A 21,106-nucleotide genomic window follows, 5' to 3' on the forward strand; every position below is an offset into this window, starting at 1 on the left:
TTTTTGATAACATACTGCAGTCATCTTGCCATCAATTTTTACCAAATTTCCTGTGCCTCTGTAGCACACACATCCCCAAAACATCAGCGATCCACCTCCTTGTTTAACAGTAGGAATGGTGTACCTTTCATCATAGGCCTTGTTGACTCCTCTCCAAATGTAGCATTTATGATTGTGGGCAAAAAGCTACATTTTGGTCTCATCACTCCAAATGACTTGTGCCAGAAGGTTTGAGGCTTGTCTGTGCTGTTTGACATATTGTGGCATTAGCATAATAATGGCTTTCTTCTGGCGACTTGACCATGCAGCCGATCTTTCTTTAAGTGCCTCCTTATTGGGCATCTTGAAACAACCACAACACATGTTTTCAGAGAGTCCTGCATTTCACCTGAAGTTATTTGTGGGTTTTTCTTTGCATCCCAAACAATTTTCTTGGCAGTTGTGGCTGAAATTTTAGTTGGTCTACCTGACCATGGTTTGGTTTCAACAGAACCCTTCATTTTCCACTTCTTGATTAGAGTTTGAACACTGCTGATTGGCATTCTCAATTCCTTGGATATCTTTTTATATCCCTTTCCTGTTTTATACAGTTCAACTATCTTTTTCCCACAGATCCTTTGACAATTCGTCAGTGCAGCACTGGATGAAAGATGCAAAGGTCTGTCAGGAGTCGAGAAACTCATTGACCTTTTACACACACACACTAATTACAAGCAAACAGATCATAGGTAAGGATGATTACCTTTAATAACCATTCAAACCCCGTTGTGTCAACTTGTGTGCATGTTATCAGGCCAAAATCAACTTTTGATCAGGGTAATTTGGAAAGTTTCTGTTTCTGTTGCCATTATTATTTGAAAAAGAGTAAATACAGCTGATTGATAAAAAAGGCTTCAGCTAAACACTAACCATGAGTGAAAGAAATGTTTTTGTGTTATCATTCATATTCCTTGAAAAATGGCCAAGAAATTATAAATTCTGCCAGGGTATGTAAACTTATGAGTACAACTGTAGGTCATATGCTTCCCGGGCAGACATCTTCTACATCCCTGAGGATCTCCACAATCTCCTTTGCTTGTAGGAGACAAGGCCTGTGCTTGCTGCTGACAAGACGTGTGTATAATCACACTAGAAGAAATATCTTTAAAGAAGAAATCCTTACTCGAATTGGGCACACTTTAAGGATTGTAGGCCTTGCTACAGCATTGTGAAACCTGTTGAGTACAGTTTGTTTCAGGAAGGCCGGCTTGACAGTAGGATACAGACAACTTGCTATCAATCTTTGAGTACAGCTATAAGGCTTTAAAGCTTGTTATCAAATTCTCATAAATGTTTTCGACACTTAGAAACAGTCATAAATATGAAAAGTCCTTATGTTTAAAAATTCCCTAATTCTGGTAGTTTATCCATCAGCATTTTGTCAGAGCTCCAGCACATTGTTAGCTGTCACCACAAGTCCAGAGGGGGCAGAAAGTCATTCTTTGGAATGTATCATTTGAAACAGAGGCTATACTTATACCATTCAAAATAATTATCTTACAGGTTAAGTGTATTTTCATATAAATATAAGAATTGCCTGCGCCCCAACTTTGGCAGCCAAAATAGAAATTTAACCAAGCACCTCTGTAGTGATGAAAAGCAGGTTCTCATTGCTCAGTCTGCCTGGGACAGGCACGGCTTATATCAGTTTTGAGGCTGGTGTCACTCATTACAATTTAGCACAGAAACTAAATAAAAAGGGTTTATAGCTAATAGAAAATAATGGCTTTTCTGTCCAGTTCTCCTCCCTAGCTCGAATGCATGCACTTTACTGCAACAGCAGCTACAAGTGCTTGAAGTGATAATGCGCCAGCCCTATCACTACAGAGATTCCTGCTTTTATTCACTCGTGGGCTACAGAGGTTGAGTTGGGACAGTCATATTGTTACAGAAGTGTAGTTTGCCCATGCATATCCAATTTTGGCAATTTAGTGAATGCAGGATTTATGTGTCCAGCCCCACTGCCTGTAGCCTGTCAAAGTCTATGGCAGGCTGAAACACAATGCGGCTGGACAGGTCTGAATGCTGTATCGAGCAGTACTTGTGTTTAGTGCTTTATACGTTCAGGAATATATGCCTGAAACACGGGTATTCTGCATTCCAGGCATATGTCCCTGAATGCATAGGGCCCAAAACGCAAGTACCACTAGGTACAGCCTGGCCCAGGAAAAGTGGAGGGCAGAAGCAGCACCTGCCCTGGGTACTGTGGTATCATGTGAGGTGAGGGGGCACCTCAAGGAGAATGGGGGGGGGAGAATTTGTGTTTGTAGGGGGGATTTGGATGGTGGCAGGGGAAAAAAAATGTTCTAGGAGGGGAAATTAGGGGTGTGTGCTAGGAATGGTGATGTAGGGGGATTTGAGTTGGGAGGGGGAATGGGAGAAAAGGATTTATGCTAGGAGAGGGGATTTGTGCTAGATGATGTGATATGGCAGAGGGGGAGGAAATTTGTGCTAGGAGGGGAAATTTATTGGGGGGGGGGTAATTTGTGCTACTAGAGATGATTGGGAGGTATTTATGCTGGAAGGGAAAATTTGGGGGCTATTTGTGCTAGTAGGGGGGATTGTGGGAGAATTTGTGCTGGTAGGGGGGATTCGGAGTGGGGGGGGATTTGTGCTTGGAGGGGAAAATGTGAAGGATAGAGGATTTATGCTAAGAGGGGTGATTTTTTTTGGGGGGGGAATATGTGCTGGGGGGGCTTTGGAGAGAGAGAGGATTTGAGCTTGAATGGGGGATGCAGAGGTGTGCTGGCAGGGGGGATTTCAGCAGGGGGCATATTTGTACTGGGAGTAGGGCGGATTTATGGTTAGGTGGTAAGCATTCAGATTAGCGCTCAATTTTGTGGGGGGGGGGGGGGGTTCGCTGACACATTATGCTCATATATCGTAGGGGGCATGCAGTTAGGTATGTTTGCCTGGCACTGGGTATAGCATTCAGCCCTGTCTGGATGCATCGTATTTCAGCCTGCCATAGACTTTCATAGGCTGCAAGCAGCGGGGGGCTGGAATTGGACCCACACAGGATAAACGCCTAGTTTGCAAGGGGCTTAATATGACGTATTTTTCTTTATATGAAACAGTGCTGTAATTGCAGAAGACCACAGCAAGCCAAATAAACACAAAATAAATAGGGAAAGTATGGAAAACTAGAAAAAAAAAGCAAAAATAAATAGCATAAGAAAAAAAAATACCATATTGAGAATATTAAGAACGAAGAAAATAAGGCAATACATACAAAAAGAAAAACAGAAAATGTATAGGCGTACAAATACTGCCAGACAGAAGGAAAACTCTATTGACGGAGAAATGTATTAAGTCAATTTAAACATTTCTATGGACAAGTAGGTCCCACAGGTTCAAAATGGCAAAGGAAACCAAAAACTGCAACAGCAAAAAACAAAACAAAAAGAATAGAAACTTACATTTTTAGGTACAGCATTAATTGTTTTCATTACTAGTTCATAAACAATACACTTAACTCCTGTAGTTAGTTATTGTGCTCAATGTCTTATTTACCTTTTATCATTTACTGCTAATGGTAGTTTTAATTTGCTTCACTCTGTGTCACATGTTCCTATAGTCAGACCCAGAGTTCCAGGCATTGTTCAAGAAAGTAAAGGCAGATGGATATGTATGCCCTTAGTAAAAATGGCCACCATGTGAATAATGGGAGAAGAACAAAAAATAATGTATGCAAAGAACACAAAGCCATTTGTTGTAATTTTTCAAGATAACAGTGATGTTTCTCTTTAATCTTGATTAGTCATTTGGAATTTAGGTATAATCCATGTAAAATGGATGTTATTCAGATATCTATACGTTTGGATGTGCTACCCCACATTCTATATCTCATGCATTTATTCTTTATATATGTATTTCATGTCTGTTTTAGCCCTGAAGAAACGGGGATATGTTTGACCCCTGAAACACGTTGACTATTTTATAATTTCCTGTCATGAACTGATATTAACCAGTTCCCGACCAGCGCACGCCAATGTACGTCGGCAGAATGGCACGGGCAGGCATATTGGCGTACAGGTACATCCAATCTTTAATACCGCCCTGCCAGCGGCGCGCTCGCGTGCTGGTCAGGACCCCCATGAGTTCGGTCGCGAGTCCCGCGGACTCGATCGCCGTGGGCATACCCGCGATCATCTCACGGGGCGGCTGAACGGAGAGATGCCGTTGTAAACAGCATTTCCCCGTTCTGCCTAGCAACTAGTGACGCTAATCTCTGCTCCATGTGATTGGAGCAGAGATCACTAAATGAAAGCCCAGCCCCCAACAGTTAGTAACACACCCCTAGGAAAACTTAACCCCTACACGGCCACCCACTGGTTAACCCCATTCACTGCCAGTGTCATTTACACAGGAATCACTGCATTTATATAGCAGTGATTGCTGTATAAATGACAATGGTCCCAAAAATGTGTCAAAAATGTCCGATGTGTCCACCATAATGTCGCAGTCACAATAAAAATCGCTGATTGCTGCCATTATTAGTAAAAAATATTAATAAAAATGCCATAAAACTATCCCTATTTTGTAAACACTATAACTTTTGCGCAAACCAATCAATAATCGCTTATTGCAATTTTTTTATCAAAAATATGTAGAAGAATACGTATCAGCCTAAACTGAGGGAAATTTTTTTTTATATATATATATTTTTGGGGGATATTTATTATAACAAAAAGTACAAAATAATGCGTTTTTTTCAAAATTGTCGCTCTATTTTTGTTTATAGCGCAAAAAATAAAAACCGCAGGGGTGATCAAATACCACCAAAAGAAAGCACTATTTGTGGGTAAAAAGGACGTCAATTTTATTTGGGAGCCACGTCGCGTGACCGCACGTATTCAGTTAAAGCGAAGCAGTGCCGAATCGCAAAAAGTGGTCTGGTCTTTGGCGAGCAAAATGGTCCGGGGCTAAAGTGGTTAAAAAGCTACTTTTTTCCTCAGTTTAGGCCAACATATTTTTGCTAATAAAAATCACAAAAAGCCTATATTGTTTGGTTTGCGCAAAAGTTATAGTGTCTACAAAATAGGGGATAGATTTGTGGCATTTTTCTTATTTTATATTTTTTACCAGTAATAGCGGCGATCTGAGATTTTTTATCGAGACTGCGACATTATGGCGGACACATCGGACACTTTTGACACATTTGTGGGTCCATTGACAATTATACAGCGATCAGTGCTATAAAAATGCACTGATTACTGTATAAATGTCACTGGCAGGGAAGGGGTTAACACTAGGGGGCGATCAAGGGGTTAACTGTGTTCCCTATGTGTGTGTTCTAACTGTGGGGGATGGGACTGACTATAGGAGATGAGAGATCGTGGTTTCCATCTCGTAGGAACTCACAATCTCTCTCTCCTCTCAGAACTGGGATGTGTGTGTTTACACACATGTCACTGTTCTGCCTCTCATGCCTGTGATTGCTCGTGGCCAGAGGTTATCGCAACCGCCGGTCATGAGCATCGGCACCCTTGCTGTGCGTGCCTGCTATCCCGCTTAAAGGGTCCGACGTATAGCTACGACGGTTCGTGGGATCGTGCAGACCTGCCGCAGTATAATGACAGCGGCTGGTCAGCAAGTGGTTAAATGCACTTTCATTATTTCCACATTGTCACATTGGGGTTGATTTACTAAAGGCAAATCCACTGTGCACTACTTGGAAGTGCAATTGAAAGGGCAGATCTGAGGGGAAGATCTGAAATAAGGGGAAACTCTCCTGATTTCTATCATCCAATCACGTACAAGTAAAAATTTAGTTTTGTATTTTCCTTGTAGTGTACTTGTAGTGAATAGTGGATTTGCCTTTAGTAAATAAACCCCCGCGTTGCGTTTATGCATGTTGTGTTGCATAAAAATGCCTCTTCTAGTACTTTTTTATTCTGTTTTGTGCAATTTACCTCAATACAAATGTGTGAACTAGTTTCATTGGAAAACATTGCATTTTTCTGTCTATGTGCTATCAATGCATTAAAAAAAATATCCAAAAAGCCTCTGTTGTGAAGAAATTAAATTAAACAGTCTATTGAAGATCTTTGTGACTTTTTACTTATTTTACTTTTAAAGAAGACAAGAGCCTATCAATATTTCAAAAACATATACTTTGGATGGATATTACTAACTAAATGCAGAATAAATATTTTAATGTGGTGGTTTTTCAACCAACTTAATGAACATGAAACATAAACTAGTTTTAGGTTTTTGGACATAAACAAGTATAAAAGCTTAAGATCAATCTGTGCAGTGTAGGCACTTTTTTGCACAATATATCCACTTATCCCGGTTAAATGAATGCTGTATTTTGTTTCTAAAGGCTGGGTATACAGAACAAAAGGGTAATATTAGAGTATTGTGCTATTCAGTTCGCTTGGTGCACATGGCAGCTGCAAATCTCTGAACTCAAAAGAGGGGGTTGGATAGAAGGGTTAGGGGTGCCAGGCGTCCTGTGCTGAGGTGGGGTTGGAAATGCATACGTGTAATAGGCCCTGGTATCACCATGGTGCCCGCTTTGTTCAGGGAGAATAGTGAGGTTGGCACAAGTTCAGCTTCGAAGGTCTTTGGGCAGCTTTAATGTGCAGACTGCTCACCCTGCCAAAATTCTTTCTGTATTTGTGTTGTGAGGTCGAGACTCACGTCCGTTTCACCTTAACACACCCTGGCAGATGCAGCCCTTTCTCCTGCTTTTGGGGAAAATGTTAGCGGCGTCTGAACAGAAAGACACTTAGGTCTCTGTCTTCAAGCCTTATAAGAAAGCCATGTTTCTAAAACGCCCTAAACGTCTCCTGTTGATTAATATTATCTGGTACCAATTTCAAAATTTAACGTAAGCAAGTTTACTATAATTTGTAATAACATACAAGCTAGAGTAATGCAAACCATCTGTGATCACTAACCCTGAGTAGATGCGTATTCCTGACGAATGGGAGTAATGGCACAGTAAAATCTTACATATATGAATTTATATATAGGATTAAGCTTCTAATCTGTTGTGAATGCAACCCACGGACTGAGAAATACAAATCAAGTGAAAATTGAGGAAAATAATTATTTTATGACAATTTAGAAGCAATGACAGGACTTTATTTGTTCTAAAAGAAATTGAATCCAAACAGGTGTTGGTGCTACTTAAGACCTGGGATTTAACTTTTATGTTCACCGATAAACGACCAGTTTTGAAGCTCAACATATGAAAATATTCTTTATCCAAAGATTTCTCTTTAAGGACTAGCCAGCCAATCACAGCAGTTCTTTCTGTTATTCCTGTCACCTCAACACATTGTAGGAAGATATTTTATCAGCTGTAGTATGTTACAGCTCATGAATTACATAGAAAAACAGGGAGGGCGCACCGACCTTGCGCAATACCAAAGATAAAATTTATTTAAATAGTAAAAGCAAGAGTCATACTCACGAACAAGCATTAAAAAAAGGCTTAACATTGCTCCAAAAATTCGGAACTGTGTCTTCTAGACACCTGCAACCTGGACCGGGTAGTAGGAGGAAGCAGATGGTATCACAAACAGCTTACTCGTTATGAGGGAGTACCCTCTTCATCAGAGCCTCAGCGATAGTATCTTTGGTAATGCACAAGGTCGGTGCGCCCTCCCTGTTTTTCTATATGTTTCAGCTCTAAGGACACCAATTGTTCTGAGGAGGGCAGCAAGACTTTTGCCTTTCCATATTTTGTCCAAAGGGTTGGCTACACCACTTCCATATGGACTAAGCTCCTGAGTGCAGGAGAATGTTTTGTGTTGTACAGCTCATGAATTACCCTAGAATTACTTACATAGTGCCACCCTACTGTCAAAACCATCAGTGCATCCATTCAATATACATAAATTTTTACTTTTGGTGGAGGTCTCCACTGCTGTGGTGGCTAAAGCCCAGGATCCTCTGAGGTTGCATTAATCTTCTCCGGTTGAAGGTTATATAAATATACCGGATGTAGCTGTGATTGTCTGGCAATTCTTGTCAGAAATAGAGGAATGCAACACACCTTAGGGCAGTGATGGTGAACCCTGCAACCCCATATGTTTTGGAACTACATTTCCCATGATGCTCATGCACTCTGCAGTGTAGTTGAGCATCATGGAAAGTGTAGTTCCAAAACATCTGGGGTGCCAAAGTTCGCCATCAATCCCTTATGGTCTCCTTTCACATGGTCCATCCTCTAGTCTGTTCTACAGAGAATCCATGGACAGATCCCTTGATAAAACAAAGCAGAACAGGAGAGATGTTTTTTTTTGTACCACTTCTGCCCGTTTAATTTATTTGTGCATTTTACAACTGGATATTTGCAGACCTGTGACTGACTGAAAATAGATTTGCTTCTGTTTACATCAGGCTACCTCCAATCTGTTACATTGAGGACTGGAAAAATGGAAAAAGCCATGGTCCTTTTCCATTTTTTTTTTGTGGACCAGGATGTACTCGGACATCTGTCTTCCCATAGACTTACATGGAGCTTCTGATCAGGTCTTTCTGGGGAAAAAAATGCAGCCAGAACTGACTGGAAAGGACCTTTATGTAGTAAAAAAAAAAGGCAAGCATACTGTATATTAAGATGTCCAGACAAGTGACTTTGCCAAAACATTTTTGTTTGTTTTGGATAGAGTGGGGAAGGATTAGAACTCCTGTCAGGTTTTAATGACACTTGAGCCTCTTTTGAAGAGATTTCTTCACTTCCCGTCTGGTAAAAAAGTTGTTCACAGGACAAGATATGAGGAGAAATCTCTCTGAGGGTCCTTTCACATGGGCAGTCCGCTCAGCGGACTCCACTTTGCTCAGCGAGGGATCGATCCACTGATCACTGCTGAGCAAGGCCCGCTGCTGAAACTGCAGAGACTGACCTGTCAGAGTCTCGATTGGATGAAAACAGATCGCCTGTATGTTTTCATCAAATCTGATCCGCCAGAGGGATGGAAATTAGGGTCACCCTCGGTCTGGTTTTGGCAGAGAGGATCGGATCAGTTAGCAGCGAGTGTCAGCAGACATGTCAGGCCGCGTACACACGCGCGGACTGTTTGCCCAACCTTGTTCGTCAAACAGTTTCGGCAAACAGTCCGCTCAAAATTTGCATGAGCGGACTTGCCCACACACGAGCGGACTGTTTGACGAACAAGGTTGGGCAAACAGTTCGCTCAACTTTTGAAATGAACGGACTCGCCCACGTAAGGAGGAGGCAAATCCGCCCATTTCGAGCGCGTGTACAGGTAGGCGGGGCCCGCGAAGGAGACGTCGCGGGCTCCGCCGCCTGGAATGGGCTTAAAGGGGAACCCCAACGCCGAAAAAAATCGGCGTGGGGGTTCCCCCCAAGTCCACACCAGACCCTTGTCCGAGCACGCTACCCGGCCGGCCAGGAAAGGGGGGCGAGCGAGCGCGCCCCCCCTCCTGAGCCGTACCAGGCCGCGTGCCCTCAACATGGGGGGTGCCTTGGGGAAGGGGGGGCCGCGCGGCCCCCCCACCCCAAAGCACCTTGTCCCCATGTTGATGAGGACAAGGGCCTCTTCCCGACAACCCTGGCCGTTGGTTGTCGGGGTCTGCGGGCGGGGGGCTTATCGGAATCCGGGAGCCCCCTTTAAGAAGGGGGCCCCCGGATACCGGCCCCCCACCCTATGTGAATGAGTATGGGGTACAATGTACCCCTACCCATTCACCTGTGAAATAAAGTACAAAAAAAAACACAACACATGGAAAAAGTATTTTATTGCACAGCTCCGGGGGTCTTCTCGCCGGACTCTTCGGCTATGTGTGTGTAGCTCTTTTACTAGCGGAGGAGTCCGGCTTTCTTCCTCCCCGCCGCCGGCCTCTTCTCCCGACTTCGGGGGTCTTGTCCCCCTCTTCGGTTCTTCTGCCGGGCCACCGCGCCTGGTCCGGTGGCCCGGTCTTCTGTCGCCGTCTTCCGTTCTTCTGTCGCCGCCTTCGGTTCTTCTGCCGGGCCACCGCGCCTTCTTGTAGCTCTTTTACAGGCGGTGGCCCGGTCTTCTGTCGCCGCTGTCGTCGTCGCCGCCGCCGCCGCCTTCCGTTCTTGTTCTTCTTCTTGTTCTTCTTCTTCTTCTCCTGGAGATGTTGACTCGACGAGCTCTCCGGCCGGAATGCCAGGGACACGCTCCGCTGCCACTTATATAGTGACAATGGGGCGGTGTCACATGGTATATGTCACATGGGTTGGTCACATGGGTTGATGTCACATGGGGACTATGACATCGTAAGGGGGCGGGGTCACCATGTGACCAACCCATGTGACATATACCATGTGACACCGCCCCATTGTCACTATATAAGTGACCGCACAGCGCGGCTCTGGCATTCCGGCCGGAGAGATCGTCGAGTCAACATCTCCAGGAGAAGAAGAAGGACAAGAAGAAGAACAAGAACGGAAGGCGGCGGCGGCGGCGACGACGACAGCGGCGACAGAAGACCGGGCCACCGCCTGTAAAAGAGCTACAAGAAGGCGCGGTGGCCCGGCAGAAGAACCGAAGGCGGCGACAGAAGAACGGAAGACGGCGACAGAAGACCGGGCCACCGGACCAGGCGCGGTGGCCCGGCAGAAGAACCGAAGAGGGGGACAAGACCCCCGAAGTCGGGAGAAGAGGCCGGCGGCGGGGAGGAAGAAAGCCGGACTCCTCCGCTAGCAAAAGAGCTACACACACATAGCGGAGGAGTCCGGCGAGAAGACCCCCGAAGACGGAAGACCCCCGGAGCTGTGCAATAAAATACTTTTTCCATGTGTTGTGTTTTTTTTTGTACTTTATTTCACAGGTGAATGGGTAGGGGTACATTGTACCCCATACTCATTCACATAGGGTGGGGGGCCGGTATCCGGGGGCCCCCTTCTTAAAGGGGGCTCCCGGATTCCGATAAGCCCCCCGCCCGCAGACCCCGACAACCAACGGCCAGGGTTGTCGGGAAGAGGCCCTTGTCCTCATCAACATGGGGACAAGGTGCTTTGGGGTGGGGGGGCCGCGCGGCCCCCCCTTCCCCAAGGCACCCCCCATGTTGAGGGCACGCGGCCTGGTACGGCTCAGGAGGGGGGGCGCGCTCGCTCTCCCCCCTTTCCTGGCCGGCCGGGTAGCGTGCTCGGACAAGGGTCTGGTGTGGACTTGGGGGGAAGCCCCACGCCGATTTTTTTCGGCGTTGGGGTTCCCCTTTAAGCCCATTCCAGGCGGCGGAGCCCGCGACGTCTCCTTCGCGGGCCCCGCCTACCTGTACACGCGCTCGAAATGGGCGGACTTTCCGAGCGGGAACAGTCCGCTCATTTCGAAAGTACAGCGGACAGGCCCACACACGGGCGGACTGTTCGCTCAAACACAGTTTCAGCGGACAGTTTTTCGGAATTTCCGAAAGACTTTGTCCGTCCAACTGTCCGCTGAAACTGTCCGCTGAAAGCCCACACACGAGCGGACTGTCCGCCCAAACACTGTTCAGCGGACAAGGTTGGGCGAACAGTCCGCCCGTGTGTACGCGGCCTCATACGAGTGGGAGGCAGCACACTGAAGGTTTTTTGCCTTAGTGCAGAGAATTTATCAAGGTACAAAAACTTCAGGCTTTAGAACCACTTTAAAGTGGTTGTAAACCCATTACAACCACTTTAACCTACAGGTAAGTCAAGATTAAGGCTTACCTGTAGGTGTAAGAAATATCTCCCAAACCTAAAAGGTTTAGGAGATATTTGCAGGAATATCGGCACAGATGTTTTTAACCACGATCATGCCGTTAGTGGCAGCACTAGCATGCATGAGCGGGAGTGATGTCATCGCGGCTTTGGCCAGTCACATCGCTGGAGCTGCAATACCGGAAGTCACTCCAGAATAGATGGCCGCGTCACAGGAGGCGAACGAGGGCCAATGCCGGGGCTTCGATCTCAGGTAATTCATAATGAGCTAGTATGCTATGCATACTAGCTCATTATGCCTTTGCCTTGCAGGGTGTTTTTTTTTTTAAGAGGGTTTACTTCCTCTTTAAGTGCAGCTAGAATAGACAACTGTCCTGGTACCATAACATTAAAGGGGTTGTAAAGGTTTTGTTTTTTTTAGAACCCCCACAGAGACCAGCATTCCCTGGGGGCAATCGTGCGGGCACGGTCCCGAGTCCTGCTGGTGTGTCCATTGGCACAGACAGAAGGGCATGGCCCGCCCGCGGCTCCCGTGTCACTGGCTTTGATTGACAGCAGTGGGAGCCAATGCTCCCGCTGCTATGAATCCAGCCAATGAGGACTGGAGACAGTGGCTGGGGCTGCTCTGCTCGTCCCCGTCTCTGGAAACGACTGGGTTCAGGTAAGTAAAAGGGGGGCTGCTGCACTACAAAAGGTTTTTCACCTTAATGCATAGAATGCGTTAAAGTGAAAAACCTTGAGGGTTTACAACCCCTTTAAGGGTAAAATCACACCAGATGTGGTGGGACTGCGTTGGGTGGCTATGGGACAGCAGACAGCAGAATTTAACACGGAAAGGAAAACACCACACACCTTTATTGTTGGATAAGTATGCACCAGCCCTACAGCATATCAAAAACACCACTGTGTTTTTTTTGTTGTTTCTTGATAATTTGTTGTGTGTGTTTCGCATGGAGTGGGTGGAGGTCCTTCTAAATATGGTAGGGTTAAAAAATTATTTCTGGGCGTCATTTACACAAACAATGTCTACAGACACTCAACAATCAACAGCACAATGCTTTCCATATACCCAATGGACATTAATCAAGGTACTAGACAATAATCCCCCAATCACCATCCCCTTTTCTGAATGATCTACAAGAAGTATTCCTCCTATTTGAGGCCTCTTGTCACTCAAAGGAAAAGAGGAATGTGGACGACCACCACATCCTGTGCTTGATTATTGTGGGTCTAATGGGCTAAAGGAAGTAACCTGTGGATGCAACACAGCTTACTCCCTTTCTAGGGATTATTATGTAGCCAGGCAACAGAAGTTGCATGTTCTTATAGCCAACTGCTGTGGCCTTGAATTTGAATTATGCAATCTTACTTACTAAATTAAATATACAGTGCTATTTGAGGTGCTATTAAACACAAAAATAAAAATGTATAATATCGCAGCTTACCGATTCTTAGATGTGGTGGTTGCATTTGTTTTCATTTTTAGGCCTTCTTTCCCTTTTTATTTCACCTGTTAATCTGGGTAGTAAGTCTTTTTTAAATGTTCAACTTCACTTTTTTTTACATTTTCAACTTCAATTTTTTTAAATTAAAAAATGTTCTTTAACAGACCAGACTTTCCAGCAAAAGTGGCAGTTAGAGGGTTGAGACAAACCATTTAACATTGGCAGGGGTGCTTACAATGGTCATTTTTTTATTTATTTATGTGAAACTTTTATCCCAGAAAGAAAAAAAACTGTTGCTTCTTAAAAAGTGGTCAGCTGGAGTTTAGCCTTCATTTGTTAGTCAAGTCCATCTAAATATGCTATTGCATCTAACGCTACCCTCTCCCCAGACTGGCAATTCTGCTGTCCGAGGGTGGCCTAATACAGGAGGGGCATTACTTGGCTGGATCACCAGGTGAAAATAAAAGGAAAAAAGCCTAAAGAAAAGAAAACAAATGCAACCACCAAATTGAATGCTTAGTAGGTTGAAATACCTATACAGTAATACTCGGATTGCGAGTAATGTGGTTAACGAGCATTTTGCAATACAAGCTATTATTTTTTTAAATCCTGACTTGGTTTGCGCGTGTTGTCTCGCAAAATGAGCAGGATTCAAGCCTCTGTGGTGTGCAGTACCGCATTTAGGCAGAGGTCCTGGGGCGCCGGGGACACTCAGAGCCACTGGGAATTACTCGGTTCCCGAGTGCATCCGAGTGGCTCACTTTGATACATATGAGCACTTTGGATTACAAGCATTCTTCAGGAATGAATTATGCTCATTATACAAGGTACCACTGTATATTACATTTTTTGCTTGGAGTTTGGCAGCAATTTAAGCACACAAAACCAACAAGAAATTAAATGTACTTGTTTAAAGGAGAAGTATGGGTTTCCCTTTTTTTCTTACATATATTCTATGTGAGCTGCTGATATCTAAAAATCTTTCCAGCCCTCTCAGAATTGCCCCCATTCTGTTAAAATGTAAGATTTACATACACGACACCATCTACCAGAGTGATTACAATATATTTGTAAAGCAGAATACACATATGGATGTGACAGCACACATGCATTTCATGCATTACTGGTATAGTAAAATGAAATAAAAACAGAGCTAACATTGTGAATGAATCCTTATATTGACTACGTATCTGGATTTTTATATGACACAATGAAACCTTCCATTCACATCTACTTGTATTTTCATACTGCAGACCAGACCTCTTCAGACATGGACAGAGCTTTGCTCTCCCATAATTGGTGTATTATCTAATACCCCTATAGCAGTAATGTTACCTTCATTGTAAATAGAGTATTACAGGATCACATGCCATAAAGTGCTATCCCGTGCCATACAGAGTCATCACGTGCCATACAGTGCCATCACGTGCCGTACAGAGACATAACATGCCATACAGTGCCATCACATGCCGTACAGAGTCATCACACAACGTACCATGCCATCACATGCTGTACAAAGAAATCACATGCCATACAGTGCCTTCACATGCCGTACAGAGATATCACATGTCGTACAGAGTCATCACACGACGTACCATGCCATCACATGCTGTACAGAGACATCACATGCCATACAGTGCCATCACATGCCGTACAGAGCCATCACATGGCGTACAGCGTCTTCTGATTGGCCCACGCGTCATTTCCGGATCACAGAGCTTGCGCTCCATGCCGAGGAGCAGTTCCGGTTTTGGCTGCTGGACCGTCCGGACGCTGGAAAAAGCTAATATTGTTGGAGCAGAGCGGCGTCTCTCTACACCACCGCTCGGGACGCAGAGTCGATTCCACCACTGCCCTCTCTTTGCTGCCAGCACCCCACCAGCTCTACACCATCGTGGACCGGTCTGTGACGTGGATCTATCCCAGTATTTACCTACATGCCAGAATTTCATTTACCCTTGTGAGTAGCCATTTGGCTGTATGTTCTTATTTTTAATAAATGTTTTTTCCTATATACTGCACTTAGTCTGGCACACTTTCTCCCTATTTTTGCATATTGTATCCTTAAGGCCGCGTACACACGCGGGGACTGTTCGCCCAACTTTGTCCGTCAAACAGTTTCAGCAAACAGTCCGCTCAAAATTAGCATGGACGGACATGGCCACACACGACGAACGAACAGTTTGCTGAAACCGTGCGCGATGACGTGAACGGCACGTACGACGGGACGAAAAATACGACGTCCTATACACTGCATTATAACTTTCGGCGTGTAAATCCTTTCTGAGCATGCGCGGAACTTAGTTTGACGAACAAGCCTACACACGAGGGGACAGTTTTTCGGAAATTCCGAAAAACCTTGTTCAGCGGACTGTTCGCTGAAACTGTCCGCTGAAAGCCCACACACGAGCGGACTGTCCGCCGAAACACTGTTCAGCGGACAAAGTTGGGCGAACAGTCCCCGCGTGTGTACGCGGCCTTAGAGAGCCCTGCTTCTCCTCTCCAGATTGTTGCAGCCGACGGTGCATCTCCATTTTTTAATTGATACTGACATTTTTAGCATTGCTTTTATCTGCGCAAAAGAGACTTTACAGTGACTGATCCCTTGCGCCATCTGATTCCATGTGTCCTTTTATCCTATTGCTGTATTAATGCCAATGGTCTCAAAATTGTGTCAAAAATGTTCGATGTGTCTGTCATAATGTCGCAGTCATGATAAAAATCGCTGATCGCCACCATTACTAGTAAAAAAATAAATATCAATAAAAATGCTATAAAACTATTCCCTATTTTGTAGATGCTATAACGGGCAAAATTGAGGAAAAACATTTTTTTTAAATATTTTTTGGGGATATTTATTATAGCAAACAGTAAAAAATAATGATTTTTTTTCAAAATTGTCGCAATTTTTTTGTTTATAGCGCAAAAAATAAAAACCGCAGAGGTGATCAAATACCACCAAAAGATAGCTCTATTTGTGGTAAAAAAAGAGGTCAATTTTCTTTGGGAGCCATGTCGCACGACCGCGCAATTGTCAGTTAAAGCAACGCAGTGCCGAATCGCAAAAAGTGCTCTGGTCAGGAAGGGGGTAAATTCTTCCGGGGCTGAAGTGGTTAAGGCAAGAGTCACATGATAGGTAAAGAGATGAATTCTGCTTGTATAGTTATTGGTGACACACTTCAAGTTATTTACACACTTTACACAATATTTTACAATATTCTAAGACAGATTAAAACCAATAAAACAAGACAATGTTGTGTAAAACAGGTGATTGGGGTAGGTTTTGAGCACAAATTCCCTGCAGGATGGAAATGTACTTGCTGGTAAATGAGGTCAAATATGAATACTGACAAACCAAGATGTTTACCTCTACAAAAAAAATGTGGAATAATAGCCAGCAGTTACATAGCCAACATTCTTCTGAAGTGCAGAGAATGAGCAGCTGTGGCTCCAAATGAAATGAATAAAACTCTTAGACTGGGCGTTGAGCCCCAGTGCTTGAGGCTCCAGTGTTTTGATGCGGGTGGAAGGTACAGGTGGATCATCCAGTCCTGCTACCAGCAGCCTGTAGGAGTCTATAAGAGGCTGACAGCTGCTGCAGCTGGATAGGGCTGGACAGTGCACTGAGTGCTACTAAAGTTTAGGGCAGTATGTGCCCAGGGACGAATGCTTTGAACGTGTGCAGTCTGCATTTCATGCATTCATCCCAGGGTCCATGCTTCCCCAAACGTTAGTACTGCCTGGTGCGCCGTCCAGCCCCATCCAGCTGCAGCAGCTGTCGGCCTCTCATAGATTTTTAAAGGCTGCCAATAGTGAGGATGGGGGGTGCACCCAGGCCTTCCATGGGTGCACTGCACTTTAAAGTGGTTGTAAACCCTTATAAACCACTTTGACCTACAGGTAAACCTAGATTAAGGCTTACCTGTAGGTCCAAGAAATATCTCCTAAACGGTTTAGGAGATATTTACCTAAAGACAGCCACCGCTGTCTACGATGCATGTGCCATAGACAGCGGCGAGCAGGCGCACTGGGTAAGCTGCAGATCACGGTGATATGCCGCGAGTGTCGGCTCCCGTGCGCATGCGCGGGAGTGACGTCATCGCTGCTCCGGCGAATCACAACGCCGGAACAGTGAGACCCACCAAGAAGATGGACGCTCGGAACTACAGGGGACAGCGGTGACTTCGCTGGCTCCTGTGTCAGGTAAGTGACACATAATGGACTACTATGCGATGCATAGTAGTCCATTATGCTTTACCTTTGCAGGGAATGAAAGAGGAAGTAAACCCATCAGGTGGAGCCACGCCCCATTTTCGGCTCCATTAATCGGCCGTTTTTCTCTTTCGGCAAATTGCCGAAAAGGGCATTTTCGGCCGATGTTTTGGCGGCCGAAATTTCGGTGCATCCCTAATGAAAACTGATGGTGGTAGGCCCTGATCTGTTCAATCATTTTTGGAATCAAAGGCTGGATAAAAACAGTTTAAAATGCCATAAGCTGCCATGTTTATAAGTTAATAGGAACACACGATCTGTCACTCCTGTTAGAACAGAACAGGGAAGTGTGTGTTTACACACACTCGTCCCTGTTCTGTGTCTCCTGGTCACGATTGATCGTGGCCAATGGTCATCACGAACGAGCATCGGCACCCTCTCTGTGCTGTGGGGGTGCCTCCGGCCGCACGCGCGCGCCTACTATCCCGACCCCACAAGTATAGCTATGATGGCTCGTGCAAGGGAGCCAACCTGCCACAGTATAACTGTGGCGGTTGGTCGGGAAGCGGTTAAAACAATATATATTCACTGTATATTGTCTTTACAACTGCTTTAATACCCAAACGGTGACTTCATGTGATAGGCTGCAGTCACTGTTCAACCAATACTTTTTCACCTGGCTCCATTGGTTTTTACCCACTTCAATACCGCTCCATAGCCAAAAGATGGCTACAGTGAGGCTCTCCTGTTCTGGAAGGGCATCCAGAACACGCCTCCTGCGTGCCCACTGGGGCGCACATCTGGCATGCTCTGTGACCACTGTGTCCTTTGAAAACAGCTGATCACAGATCGTGGTAAAGGGTAACGGCCCTTTACCATGTGATCAGCTGAGTATAATCAATGTTCATCAGTGCAGCCTAATCAGTGTCCATCAGTTCAGATTTAGCAGTGTCCATCAGTTCAGCCTCAGCAGTGTCCATCAGTGCAGCCTTATCAGTGTCCATCAGTGTAGCCTCATCAGTGCAGCCTCATCAGTGCCCATCAGTGCCCATAAATGCGGCCTAACAGTGCCCACCTAGTGCAGCCTCATCAGCGCACATCAGTGAAGAAGAAAAATTACTTATTTGCAAAATGTTATAACAGAAACTAAGAAAAACGTTTTTATTTTCCAAATTTTTGGTCTTTTTTCTTTGTTTAGCAAAAAACTGTGATAGTAATTAAATACCACCAAAAAAATGCAAAAAATTTCATTTGGGTACAGATTTGCATGACCGTGCAATTGTCATTCAAAGTGCAGCAGCACTACAAGCTGAAAATTGGCCTGGGCAGAAAGGGGGTGAAAGTGCCCGGTATTGAAGCGGTTAAATAGTCTTTTGTCGCGGGACCTACCATGGCCTGAATTACATTTCAACAGAAATCAGACACAATTCAATCTATGACCCTTCTAAGCTTCCTAACTGGTTCAATAGGATATCAGATAGAAATGCCAATTTGTGTGTGAAATGGCACAGTACATGATTTCTTATAATGACTAGGTTACTCCTCAGTAGTAACTTAAAAGGCATCAAAACACACGGCTTTTACATTCTGGCTAGAATATTGAGGGGTTAGAAGCCCTGTTAGGTCTTTAGTACTGTCTGTGTCCCTGCTAGGGAAAATGACTCAATCCACTTTTCTTCGTAAACAAAGGAAGGGAAAATTTGTTATTTTTAAGTTGACACTGTAAAATCGTCCAATGTCTACACTTATTCCCTTTGTAGCAGTCCAAGAGGGGATTTCACTCATTTCCTGTTGTGTCTGCAGGACAGGAAGTGAAGGGAAATCTCTATGATTCTTCAGTATGGACTATAGATACTGTATATGCCTGCCAGCAATAACACTGTTAGAGCCGGTTCACACCAGCGAGACTTAATTTGCGATTTTCGCAAGTCGTGTTAAAGTTGCCCCCAAAGTAGTGCAGGAACCTTTTTCCTTGAGTCGCACAGATTAGAACAGTTCCATTGCCATTAATGGGGCGGCAGTGTGAACAAGGGCTTAGCTGTCTCTGCTATAGTTACTGAATGCAAACCAAAATAGAAATGTGCCACTTGGATCACCATCTGATTTCTAAAGCATCCTGCTGTACCTGTATTCTCACACAAGCACAGATGCTGAGACGGTGTTATGCAGTTATCTTTTACTGAACCAGAATTCACTTTATGGGCATAACTAAGCATTAGCAGCTTGCACTGATTATCCCCATCTCAGATTTCTAACAGAAGAACACAAAGGAAAAGCCTGACTTGCAGAGAAGTAACGAAAAACCACAGGGTGGGAGGAAAGAACCTCAGATGTGGGATTCGCAGCCAGACCAGGAATGTGGAACGCACTGCGTCCTCCTAATTCTTTTATGAATGCACCTGCTCTGACTCAGGCTTGTGAAGCAGACACACGGATATAGACTATTCTTCTGCTCTAGACACACAATGGGGGATATTTACTAAAACTGGAGCACATAGAATTTGGTGCAGCTATGCATTGTAACCAATCAGCTTCCAGGTTTTATTGTCTAGGCTTAATTGAACAAGCTGAAGTTAAAAGCTGATTGGTTACTGTGCACAGGTGCAGCAGATTCTGTGTGCTCCAGTTTTAGTCAATCCCCCCAATGATTCCACCATAGGGACAGGGCGAATGCTACTTAGGCCCAGTTCACATTGATGTGGTATGGAATTCGCAGCACTTTACACACACCGCATCAAAATCACACCCTGTTGGTATGGGCATGATTGACCTACGGGACTACTTTGTAGCGACCCAAGATGGGTCGATATCGAGCAATTCTGCACCTCCACCTCCTTCTGCACCTCCACTCCGTCTCTCAAAAACATACTGCTAGTAGATACTTGGAAACTTGGCTCATTAGGACAGATACCTCTTCCCACCCAGGCTTTATTAGAAGCATGGAGAGCCTTTCATTCTATAAATCTTCCTATGGCACAACAAACCCTGATTCCTATCCCATTAGAGACTTTGGAATTGTCAATCCCGAATCTGCCCCTTCAAAAATGAAGAAACCTAAGCCAAATACTTGTAGGAAACACCCTTAAACCTTTTAGAGAGATTCAAACTGAATTTGGTAAACCTGCTACAGACTATTACATGCACCCAGGGGCGGACTGACCATTGGGCCACTCGGGCACAGCCCGAGGGGCCCCATGCCTGTAGGGGGCCCCATCAGGGTTGCCAACCTCAGTAAAACCAAGGACAGTATGTAAAAATGTGTGTTTTTTTTACATCCGTCTCTGAAATGATCCTTACAGACATCCTTTTGGTCTAAAAATCCAGAGATTATAGCTGCCCCACCTCTCCAGTACCTTCTCAGCCAATAGAAATGTGTCTGTGTATACTGTGTGATTGTATACTGTGTGTGTGTATTTGTGTATACTGTGTGGCCCCATAATCTCTGATTGCCTGGGGGCCCCATAATCTCCTATTGCCCAGGGGCCCCATGAGTTGTCAGTCCGCCCCTGCACGCACCTCTGAGTCTCGCACTTTTTGAATTCTCTCATCTCCCCTGACATATACGTACATACACAGAGCTGGCAGTACCTTACGAGTGCAACGGGTTCAACAAAAGGAACCTCTCCTTTCTACAGCTTCATTTCAACACTCAGGATTATGGTTTTCTATACCTAGCTTTACGTGTACATCCCCACACCCCAATCATGTGTGTCTCAGCCGCAGCTACCATGTGGTTGTCCTTGGTGGTCATATTCCAACTGGAGGGGGTATTTGGTGGTCA

General features: G+C 44.9%; 1 protein-coding gene across 1 annotated transcript in view; it reads right to left on the reverse strand.

Moving 5' to 3' along the window:
• The window catches only part of DRC11 (dynein regulatory complex subunit 11), a 312,672-nt gene that overhangs the window by 267,946 nt on the left and 23,620 nt on the right, over positions 1 to 21,106 (reverse strand). The window lies entirely within an intron of this gene.

Source organism: Lithobates pipiens, unplaced genomic scaffold, assembly GCF_037356315.1.
Source record: "Lithobates pipiens isolate NorthernLeopardFrog02 unplaced genomic scaffold, aLitPip1_a1.2 Scaffold_22, whole genome shotgun sequence".
Classification (NCBI taxonomy): domain Eukaryota; kingdom Metazoa; phylum Chordata; class Amphibia; order Anura; family Ranidae; genus Lithobates; species Lithobates pipiens.